An 11789-nucleotide genomic window follows, 5' to 3' on the forward strand; every position below is an offset into this window, starting at 1 on the left:
GTTTCCTTTGACATTTCCTATAACATGTAGAGGTTGTATAAGAAACTAAATGTGGCTTCATGATTTGTATAAAATTCAAAATAATGGTTTATGCAGTCTACCAATATATCTTCAATTATAAGGAAAACACTAATTTAAACATGGTCTCAGTTGCCATGGTGGCACCTACCTGTAGTCCCAGCTCCTTCAGAGCCTGAGGCAGAATGATCCCTTGAATCCAGAAGTTGGAGGCAGAATCCCTTAAGTCCAGGAGTTTGAGGCTATAGTGTGCCATGACCATGTCTGTGACTAGCCACTGCTTTCCAGCCTGGGCAGCACAGCAAAAGCCTGCCTCAAAAATAAATAAATAAATAAATAAATAAATAAATAAATAAATAAATAAAAGTGAAATTGTCTTACTCATTAATAATTTGTTCATTTGAAGCTTCATACGAAACTAGCGTATTTTTCTATCAAATGCCACCAACTTTAAATTTATTTTATATTTTTAAGCCATGATCTTTAAATTTCTTTTCCATTTCCAAGCCTATTTCTGTTTCTAAGCAGCTTTGTAATGTTGAGGCTGTTTTCAAAATCTGAGATTCTAAACTCTTTAGAGAATTTGAATGACTCCCTCATATGCTTTCTTGCAATGTCCATGTGTGCACTTTTATTTTGTAATAATCTGATGAGAGTTTACTGCCTGTGTCCTGGCAATTCCTGTCCTGGCTTCAGGCCAGAATTAATATTTGTACAGATGCCACAAGGTTAGGCTCCAGGGACTGATGACCAAGCCTGTCTCCCTCTATGGGTCTCAGTGATGCCTATATGCAGAATCCCTTCTTTCTCCCTTGGCTGCAGCCACTGCTGCTGTTGCTGCTACTTTTGTGCTGCTGTCACTCTCCCTGCTACCATCCTGGTCCCATATCTAGGTCCAGCAGCCTTAGTCAGGTAAATATAATCTTTTTGTGTACCTAAGACCTTGAAAGATGAGCAGAATACTGCACAAGAGGAGCCAGGGGTGTTTATCTTCTTTGTACAAGAAATTTTTGTAGCCTCAAAGGTGAGGGACCTCAGTCATTGAGACTTATTGGCACCAGTAAGTCTAAAATCAGGGGTCCAGACACAGAGCCACAGATGCTCAGGAAAAGCCGTAGCATTGCCGGGGGACCCAGGGGATTGAGCACAATTGTTTCCGAGATGTTCAACATCATATTCAGTATTATAGGTGACTGAGAATCTTCCAGAAGTGGTGTTATGTCAAGATTGGTGTGTTGGAGCAAACAGTATCTGACCACCTTGAGGAAACTTGAGAAGTTTACTTACATGTCAGCATGTTATCTTTAGTATTTCTTGAATATTCTATATGATTCATTCACTGTAGGTGTGAGATATATTGTACTTTTTTTTTTTTTTTACAATGATACTGTAAAAAAAATGTTTTAAAACAAGTTTTGAAAACTTTTTATTATGGAAAATTTCAAACATATTCAAAAGTAGAGTGAATAGATAGTATAATGAACCCCGCTTTAGGTACCCATTAACTCAGCTTCATTGATTTCATGACTGAATTTTATCTACATCTCCTTTCCGTTCCCTCAGTCCTAGGTTATTTTGAAACAAATCTCAAACATCCTATCATTTTATCAGCAAACATTTCAATAATATATTTAAAAGATTTACTATTATTTCATCTAAAAAATGAATGATTCTTAATACTATGAAATAGTTATTAGTTAAATTTCTTTAATTATCTCAATTTTTTTTCAGAGTTTGTTTGAACCATGATCTAAACACACTCTGCATACTGCTATTAGTTGGTATGCTTCTTAAATCTCTTTTAATATATAATTGTTGGCTGGGTGCCATGGCTCACGCCTGTAATCTCAGCACTTTGGGAGGTTGAGGTGGGCAGATCACTTGAGCACAGAAGTCCAAGACTAGCCTGGGCAAAATAGAGAAACCCTGTCTCTACAAAAAAAGACATAAAAAAGTTAATTGGGCACAGTGGCGTGTGCCTGTGGTCCCAGTGACTTGGGAGGCTAAGACAGGAGGAATGCTTGAGCCTGTGAGGTGGAGGTTGCAGTGAACTGAGATTGCATCACTGCAATGCAGCTTGGGTGACAGAAGTAAAACTCTGTCTGGAAAAAAAAAAAACCCTGCTGAAAAGAAAAACCCCAAATATATATATTCATGAATATATATATGAATATATATAAGTGCATCTATATATATATAGTTGCCCCATCTCCTCGTTTTTCGTTTGTAATTTATTTGTTGAAGAAACTGGGTCATTTTGTCCTGTAGAATGAATCATCCTATGGATTCTGCTTCTTGCATCCTCTTATGGTCTGAATGTTTGTGTCCCTGCAAAACTCATATGCTGAAATTCTAGCCCCTAAGGAAATGGTATTAGAAGATGAGGTTTTTGGGAGGTAATTAGGTCATGAGGGTGGAGCCCTCATGAATGGCATTAATGCCCTTCATCAAAGAGATGCAAGAGAGATCTTGTGTTCCTTCCATCATGTGGGGACACAGTAAAAATATGGTTGTCCATGAACTATAAGTGGGTACTTGCTAGACACCAAAGCCTTGATCTTGGAGTTCTCAGCCTCCAGAACTGTGAGAAATAAATTTATGTTTTTTATAAGCCATTAGTTTATTGTATATTCTTTAGAGCAACCTGAATGGACAAAGACACACCTCTAGATGATTGTTTAACATATTCTGCTGTTCTTTGTATTTCTGTAACTTGTTCCTTGTATTTCTGTAGGCTTAAGAGATTTATCTTTGATTATTTGGTGTGTGGCTACTTCATAGGTGGTCTTGTGTACTTCTATCCAGACACAATAATGTCACTTTTTTGTGATGTTAACAGCCATTAAATCTTTTCTCAGATCCATTATTTCATGAGGGTTTACAAAAGGATTATATTTAAATTGTATTATTATTTATTGGCTGGGTTATTTCTACAAAGATAAACCTTTCTGTATAAAATATGGTTATTATGGCCTAAAGTATAGTATGCATAAAAAAACAAGACTTATGCTTGATTTTTTCTCTTTATTTACCAGTTTTCGAAATAGTGAATTGCTTCTCCAGCATCCTCCATATGTGACCAATGAGAGTTTTTAAAAGAATAATTATGAATTCATGACTTTAAATTTATTTGATGTGTTTTAATCCCTACTAATGCCCACATTGTCTTATCTTTGGCCAGTGAGAGAATTGCTTGGCTCTTGAGTCCTTTGACAGGCTCACACTAGTCTTTTATAGTTTCCTTGCTTTTTGGTATAGTCTGATATTCCAGCTTCATCTGGTACATTTTCTGTCTCATGTTTGGAAACAGCTATTTCTCCAATGTATCCTGTGTTTTTTAGAGGAAATCATGTTTTCAAACTACAGTCGAGTTTCTAGGTTTTTCCAGTAAACACAGCCAGGAGTTTTTAGAAATAAAATAAATGATGAATTCATACTGATACTTCTAATTCAAACTCAGCATCACAGGGTTTTTGTTTACCATTATCAATCTTACGTCATCTGTATCTTCTTTTTCCATGAAGAAAGCGGTTGCTTCTCAAGGACACCAACATAATTATTCATTTGCTTTGTCCCACAGAACATAACCCCCCAAAATAACTGTGTCAACACTATACCAACAATGTGTTTACTGCAGACAATTTATAATTATTTTACTTTATTTTTAGAGACAAGGTCTCACTTTGACACCCAGGCTGGAAAGCAATGGCACCATTATTGTAATCTTGAGCCCAGAATAGCTGGGACTACAGGAGCACCCCATTACACCCAGCGAATTTTAAAAATTATTCGTACAGGCAGGGCCTCACTATGTTGCCCAGGGTAGTCTTGAACTCCTGGGCTTAAATGACCCTCCTACCTCAGGCTTCTAGAGCCCTGGGATTACAGGTGGGAGTCACTGCACTGGCCCAATTTATGGCTATTTATATAGTTCTTTTTATCTTTAGGTTTAATCCTACTAGGATTAAACAATCAAATTATTGTGTTGTAAAGTCACTGGAAATAATTTGTGTGATCTATTTTTAAAATTTTGTTTTTGTTTTATAGAATTTAATTTTTAAGTTTAATTTTGTTTTATAATTATGTAAAATATTTATGTGTCCTCAAAGTCAAATATACAAAATGAAATATATTCAGAGTAGTGTAACTTTTGCCTCTCCCCCTACTCTATCCTCTCTCTCTCTCCCATTGTTTTTTTAAAATTAAATTTTTTGTTTAGTATTCTATTTTTTATAGAATATATATTAGTGTGTCAAGAAGATATATAAAATATGTCAGGGTCAATAGCAAACTAGGTATCTTTCACAGTCTGAAATTGTAGAGTCTGGGGGTGAGGAGGGAAAAGGAGGATGGAGGTAGGCATTGGGCTTCTGATGGGCATGGCAAGAGTAAATACGGCCTGGAGATTGAAGAGTCTGCCGTTGCTTGCTCAAGTAAACAAAGGAAAATGCTATAAATACCTGGGAAGATATTAGAGAAAGTAAAATGATAGTGAGAAGCAAGGTAAAGATTCATTCAACACTTATCAAGAACTCATTGTTTTCCAGGAATGGTGACAGGGCAAGACTGATCAAGTTTCAGGGAAGGTCTAATTTCTTAGTCAGTATACATTTTCATTTGTGATTACTTGGGTTCTCTTATTTTATTCATATAGTAATGAAGTTGTTGAGAAGAAGTTGACTTTGAATTGGGCATATCAGGAAATGTTTCAGTCCAGTTCTTAGGTTCTATGATGTCTTGTTTCAGTAGATGGCTCTTGATAGATAGACAGCCAAAGAGATAGATAGAGAGGCAAAGAGAATAGATTGAGAGGCAAAAGATAGACAGGAAGACAAAGAGAAAGGGCATCCCAGGAAGAAGGTGACAGGTGACCTAGGTGTGTTTGTGAGCATTCATTCATGGCTGTTCTCATTTTTTCTTTTCTTTTTCTTTTTTTTTTTCAGATGATGTCTTGCTCTGTTGCCCACCCTGGAGTGCAGTGGCATGATCTTGGCTCACTGCAACCTCTGCCTACTGGGTTCAAGCAATTCTCCTGCCTCAGCCTCCAGAGTAGTTGTGATTACAGGCACATGCCACCACACCCAGCTAATTTTTGTAGTTTTGTAGAGACAAGGTTTCACCATGTTGTTCTTGAACTCCTGACCTCAAGTGATCTGCCCACCTCGGCTTCCCAAAGTGCTGGGAACACAGGTGTGAGCCATTGCCCCCGGCCAGGTAACTATGGAAGGTGATGGAGATATATATATATTTTAAGAGATGGGGCCTTGCTATGTTGCCCAGGTTGGTCTCGAACTCCTGGGCTCAAGTGATCCTTGCACCTCGGCCTCCCAAAATGCTAGGATTACAGGTGAATCATATGAATCATTTCTAAAACTAGGACTTGGGCTGAAACAACTCAACATGCTTAAAATACTAGATGATTTGGCAGAACCAATCAGTATTGTATAAATGAACCATTTTTAAATAAGGAGAATTTATTTTCTCTCATAGAATTATGTTATCTAGAGTAAGATGATTAATTGTGTGTGTCCACTTGACTGGCCACAGGGTGCTTAGACTAAATATGATTTCTGTTGTGTCTTTCTAGATGTTTCTGGGTGAGATTCACATTCAAATTCATGTACTCATTAAAGTAGATGGCCCTCTCCAATGCGGGTGGGCATCATACAATCTGTTGAAGGCGTGAAGAGAACAAAAGGGGGAGGAAGGAAGAATTCACCATTTTTTCTTGCTGCCCACCTGCTTGGGCTGGGACATCTCATCTCACCTTCTCCAGCCTTTGGATGAGGATTTACACCCTGGTTCTCAGGCCTTCAGGTTCTAACTGGAGCTACACTATCAGCTTTCCTGGCTCTCCAGATTGCAGTTGGTGGATCACAGTACTTTTTAGCCTCCATCATAATGTAAACCAATTCTTAATAATAAATCTATCTATCTATCTATCTGTCTATCTATCTATCTATCTATCTGTCTATCTATCTATCTATCTATCTCCTCTCTAGTTCCATTTCTCTGGAGAACCCTAACACATAGAGTTAGAAATTAGGTTTTTTGTTTTTTGCTTTTTTAGAGACGGAGTTTTGCTCTTGTCGCCCAGGTTGGACTGCAATGGCATGATCTTGGCTTATCGCAACTCCCATTCTCATGCTTCAGTCTCCTGAGTAGCTGGGACTACAGGTGTGTGCCAGTATTCTTAGTAGAGATGGAGTTTCACCATATTGACCAGGCTGGTCTTGAACTCCTGACCTCAGGTGATCCACCCACCTCAGTCTCCCAAAGTGCTGGGATTACAGGCATGAGCCACCATGTCTGGTCAAAATTAATTTTTTTTTAAAATTTAAACAAGGCCTGTCTGTGAAAAAGGCAAAAAGAGATCTTTTATTTCACAAAATAAAATCCTGTTATTTCACAAAAATCTCAGTTGTTCTTATCACAGCTCTAAAAGTGAAATAGTCAGGTGAAATGGGAAAAAATTGTTCTTGATTATTCTAAATGGTTATAAGGCACCACTTGTTATAGTGCTGCTTTTATTTTTTCTGTGTTACTTGTCAGGTTTGTGAGGGAGTAAAATATGTTCTTGGATACAGTAGTAAGAGAGAGAATAAATTACTGCATTTCATCAACTTAAGATGCCACTGACTATAAGATGTACTGTTATTTTATGCACATTAAGAAAGAGAAAAACTGTCATTAAACCATAACACAATATAGATCCATTTCAATTTCAGAGATGTTAAAATGTGAAAATAAGTGTGCATTTTAGAATCAATATGATATGGTAATTATTGACTGCCTACTATGTACCAGGCTTTGTTGCTGATCCTTGACAAACACTATCTTCATTAACCTAGTGATGTGTACCCCTGGCCCTATTTTACAGATGAGAAAAAAGAGGCACAGTGAAGTAAATATATTGGCTAAAGATCACAAAGTTAGTAAGCAGAACAAGCTACTTACCTACTTGAAGAAGAAACTTCCTCTTTTCAAACCTCTGTTCTGTTCTTTTTTTTTTTTTTTTTTTTTTTTAACTACAATAGTCATTTATTCTCTCTAACAGTTACTATTGGTGAGGAATTTTGGAGTAATTTGATTGAGTGTTCTCGCTTAAGGGTCTCTTATGAGTTTGCAGTTAGATGTCGGCTGTGGTTACATCATCTGGACACATGACTGAGGCTGGAACATTCAATTTCAAGGTATCTCACTCATATAGCTGTTAAGTTGGTGCTGGCTGTTGGCTAAGAGTCTTTTTTTTTTTTTTTTTTTTTTTTTTTGAGACGGAGTCTTGCTCTGTCGCCCAGGCTGGAGTGCAGTGGCCAGATCTCGGCTCACTGCAAGCTCCGCCTCCCGGGTTTACGCCATTCTCCTGCCTCAGCCTCCCGAGTAGCGGGGACTACAGGCGCCCGCCACCTCGCCCGGCTAGTTTTTTGTGTTTTTAGTAGAGACGGGGTTTCACCGTGTTAGCCAGGATGGTCTCGATCTCCTGACCTCGTGATCCGCCCGTCTCGGCCTAAGAGTCTTAATTTCTGGCCACATGGGCCACTCCATGAGGCTGCTTGAGTGTCCTCTCAACATGGTGTCTGGATCTTTGGATTACAAAAGGCCGATGTGGAATCTGCAATGCCATTTATAATTTATCCTTGAAAGTTCACACACTTCTGCTGTACAAACTTCTGTTCTTACTTGTGACTCTTTTGTCAAGCTGTGCCTTGATAAACTGTAATACTTTTGAGTCTTTGAGGAAAGTGATCTGTTTTTAGTGTGGGTACTTTTCATTGATCTCAAACACTTGTAGCATAATACTGGGAAGATAATGAGTCACTGAGTTTTAAATCATTACTTGAGTAATGTTAATGAGAATCTTTTGGGGTATATATTTGAATACCAAATAGTTTTTGACTATCCAAAAAGTGGTTTTCCTTGTTCTCTAGACAGGGACTTTGCATTTATCAGTGTTCTTAAGTAGATAGAAAGAAAGAAAGAAAGATAAATCGATAGATAGATTCAGATATAGCTATATGAGAGGAGATTTAGCAGGGGAATTGGCTTACATGATTATGGAGACTGAGAAGCCCCACAACAGGCCATCTGCAAACAAGAGACCCTGGGACACCTGTAGCATGTCTCAATCTAAGTCCAAAGCCCTCAGAACCAGGGAGGCTGATGTTTAACTCTCAGTCTGAGGCTGAAGGACTGAGAACCAAGGGGACCACTGGTATAAGTCCTGAAGTTCAAAAGCCAGAGAGCCTGGAGTTCTGATATCCAAGGTCAGGAGAAGAATGTATCCCAACTCTAGAAGAGAGGAGATTTCTTTTTGTCCTATCTGGGCCCCCAGCCAATTGGGTGGTGCCAGCTCACATTGAGGGCAGATCTTCACTGGTCAGTCTACTGACTCACCCACAAATCTCCTTCAGAATCACCCTCACAGACACACCCAGAAATGATCCATTACCAGTTCTCTAGATATTCCTTAATCCAGTCAGGTTGGCACCTAAAATTAACCACCACAAGGGCTTTACTTTGTATGTCTAACATTCCTCAAAGAGTTCCTGGCCAAAGGCTATTGTTGTGCTCCATAGTAGAATGCTAAAAAATGCCTTTTAATAAGACAGTTCCTTACTGCTTTTAAAATGCTCTGGGCTATTTCCATTCTAAACTACTGAAGCATACACTTGTGGAAAAGCAGCAAGGATCCTTAACACATGATCTGGTGGAAAGCAGACAGGTAAGCATTTGTCTTTGGGGTGAAACTTCCCTTTGTTTTAGTGTGGACCACTTGAGTGAATTCTTTTAGTAATATATTTGTAGCGCAAACACCTATCCATGTTTTGGGGGGAAGTCCAGGATGTAAAGTAATAATCTCAAATGCAAAAGCTTCAGAGTAAGCTATTGTTTAATAACATAAATGTAGTGTTTTAGCAAGTTAATGAAAAAAAATTACCTAAATCTGGATTTAGACTATCCTTTACGTGAAAATGATTGTGTTAGTGGAATTACGTGTCCTTTTGTTCAAGCGGTGTCCTTTCAAGGTTGGGAACCATGGCAGGAAGATCACACATCTGGACTTCCTTTCCCCTCAAGACAAATAGAATTTTGTGATAAGGATATAGACCGGCTTGAAGCTAGATGAACTGGACCATTGGTGTCCTACACAGGAGCTATTTACGAAGGAACAGCCCTGATTTGGAAAAACGTTTAAAGACTCACTCTAGTGATTGTCCTGTGTGTGTCTTTGAAATGAGGGCAGCTTCACCCTGAAGGAACTGGGTTCTCATGTTTCTGCCATCCTGAGGTGAAAAAGAAAAGGGTCTTGGACAATGGAGTGAAGGCAATTACTCCTTGTATCTTGGGAGCAAAGAGGGAATTGAGATTGTCCTCTGGTATATGGAAGGGTCTGAAGATTTCTACGGATGGGGGTGCAGCTGATCCCCACTCCTATTAGGAAAACTTGTGGGAGTCGGGTAGAGAGAGTCAACTTGTGTTTGGGCTGTGGCTTTCAAAGTAACCACTTTTAGTCATGCAATAGGTTGCCTTCAAGGAGTATTCTATTCTTTCAAATCTTTTAGTGCAGCCTTATTTAAAGGGATAGGCCCCTCCTAGATGTGCCTTGGGGGCATTAGTGAAGAGGTCTATGTCCTTGCTTGGGATCTACATGACACTGGGGAGGCAGAAAGAGTCTAGGGCAAGGGGTTAGGTCTGAGTGGAGATGCTGTGCACGGATTAGTGCAATAATCCAGTAACAGTATCTGTTTTGGGGATCCCAAGAATTTACAGAACTTGCCATCATTCCTCAGGTTTTCACTGCTGTACTTGAGAAAGTAACCAAATGAAAGATGTGACTTTCTGCTTTTATAGGGATGTAGGTCAGGCTATTGTCATTTGGGCATTGAAGAGAAGGTTGCCTTTGGAAAGCTGGAGAACTTGGGGGGAATAGCTGACTTGCACATCCTTCAGTACTCCACTTAGCTATCATTCCTTCTAATGTCTCCCTAACTTCATGTCTGAGTTCAGTGTCTTTTCTAGTGTTCCTTTAGCCCCTGGATGCTATCATTTACACAAGCAAAAAATTACAACAGACTCTTATTGAGTACTTACATTGTGCCAAACACTGAGTTAAGTGCTTCACATGGATTATCTCATTCAGTAATTTGGTAATCTCCATTTTTCAGCAGAGGACACTGAAACCTAGAGAAACTATGCGATTTGCTTCAAGTCCTGCAGAGAGACACTCATAAGCCAGATTTTGAACCAAGATGGTCTAGTCCAGAGCCAGTACATGCAGGATTTAGAATATACTAATTTTATTTATCTCCTTGTTCATTTTTTTAAAGTACTATGAGCTTTCTTAGGATAGTCTCTTTCCTTTATATCTGTATCCTTATCTTTTAATATAGGGCTGGGCACCTTAGTAAGTGTTTGACAAATGTTTATGAAAGGGATAAATGAAAGATACAGCCTAAGGCATAAAATTTTAAGACAACACACTGAAGCTCTTATAGTTTATGACTGTAAAGTACTCAGCTCTCCTCTTGGTACATAATTATCATTTAATAAATGTTAATTATTTGTTATCATTAAGTTAGTTATTTTATTATCATTTAAGGCTGGAGGATCACTTGAGGCCAGGGTTTCCTTTTTTTTTTTTTTTTGAATCTTCTCACATCTTTATTTGAAAGGCACAGCTAAACCCACCCTTGATACAGCATTTTCCGCTTCTCTCTGTAGAGATTAAACGACTGAACACAAGATAAGCTGACTGTATACAGACACAGGTGTGGGTGTTGCTTTTTTTACAATCATTTTTGTCTTTTTTTTTTTTTTTTAAGATCCCCTTTCTTAAAAGACAAGCTAGTACACTGGAAAAAGAAAAAAATAAAATAAAATAAAAACCAAGACAACTTTAGTACCCTCATCTTTATTTGGGAAGGTGGGGGGAATCCTGGGTCGCCCACTGTCACCCTGCTCTTCCCAGCTCAGCTAAGCTCCTCCCATGTGCCCCCGCTTTTGTGGGCGATGGGAGAGGACCAGGTGGACGTGGAGGCCTCTGGAACTAGCAGAGGCGGTGAATGGGGCAGGAGGTGGAGGTGGGAGCATACCTGGGACCTGGGGTCGGGGGAGACTCGGGTGCCCAGGACAGGAAGGGGGCAGCTAGCATTGTGTGCACGCAGTATCAGAGTGAGAGAGCTGTGGCGTGTGCCCCAGGGAGCTGGGGCAGACTGTCAGTTACACGTGTTCAAAACGGGGGCGGGGGGAAGGACTGAGGGTGCTGGGCTTGTCGAGGTCTTGCTGCCTTGGGACCTGGTTTCCCATCTGACCCTCCAGGCCTTAACTTGCCTCACCGTGTCAGGGCAGGTATCCACCTATCCAGGCTGCAGGGGAGGAGGAGGGAGGCCGGGACTGGGGTACGAAGAAAGCTAGAGGTGGCCTGCGAGCCGTGCTGGGGCCCCCGCAGGCGGCCGCCATGAATACTATGGGAGTTTAGCCAATCCTGAGCTCCACTGCGTCTTGTGCTAAAAATTCCTTTCTCTCTGTGTGAGGCCAGGATTTCAAGACCAGCCTGGACAACGTGGTGAGACCCCTGGATCTCTGCAAAAAAAAAAAAAAAAAAAAAAAAAGTTATATTTATTAGAAAAAAATTATTTTTGCATAGGAATGCATCATACGTCTCAATTTTTCAAAATTTCCTTCACTTTAATCACATATTTCCATATTATTTTAGAAAGAGGTGAATGATTAGTTTCTATGCAGTATTTTGAATGTATAGGAGTTAAATG

General features: G+C 39.5%; 1 long non-coding RNA gene across 3 annotated transcripts in view; it reads left to right on the forward strand.

Annotated features, from left to right (window-relative positions):
- LOC103222989 (uncharacterized) overlaps window positions 1–7240 on the forward strand; it is a 56036-nt gene extending 48796 nt beyond the window's left edge. For 2 of the 3 annotated variants that reach the window (XR_012092750.1, XR_005244586.2), the window contains one exon: window positions 4962–7240. This is a non-coding gene — a long non-coding RNA (uncharacterized lncRNA). The remainder of the gene's footprint in view (window positions 1–4961) is intronic. The other variant, XR_012092751.1, reaches the window with a different exon arrangement.
- Window positions 7241–11789: the final 4549 nt, after the last annotated feature.

This window comes from Chlorocebus sabaeus, chromosome 4, assembly GCF_047675955.1.
Source record: "Chlorocebus sabaeus isolate Y175 chromosome 4, mChlSab1.0.hap1, whole genome shotgun sequence".
In the NCBI taxonomy this organism is placed as follows: Eukaryota; Metazoa; Chordata; class Mammalia; order Primates; family Cercopithecidae; genus Chlorocebus; species Chlorocebus sabaeus.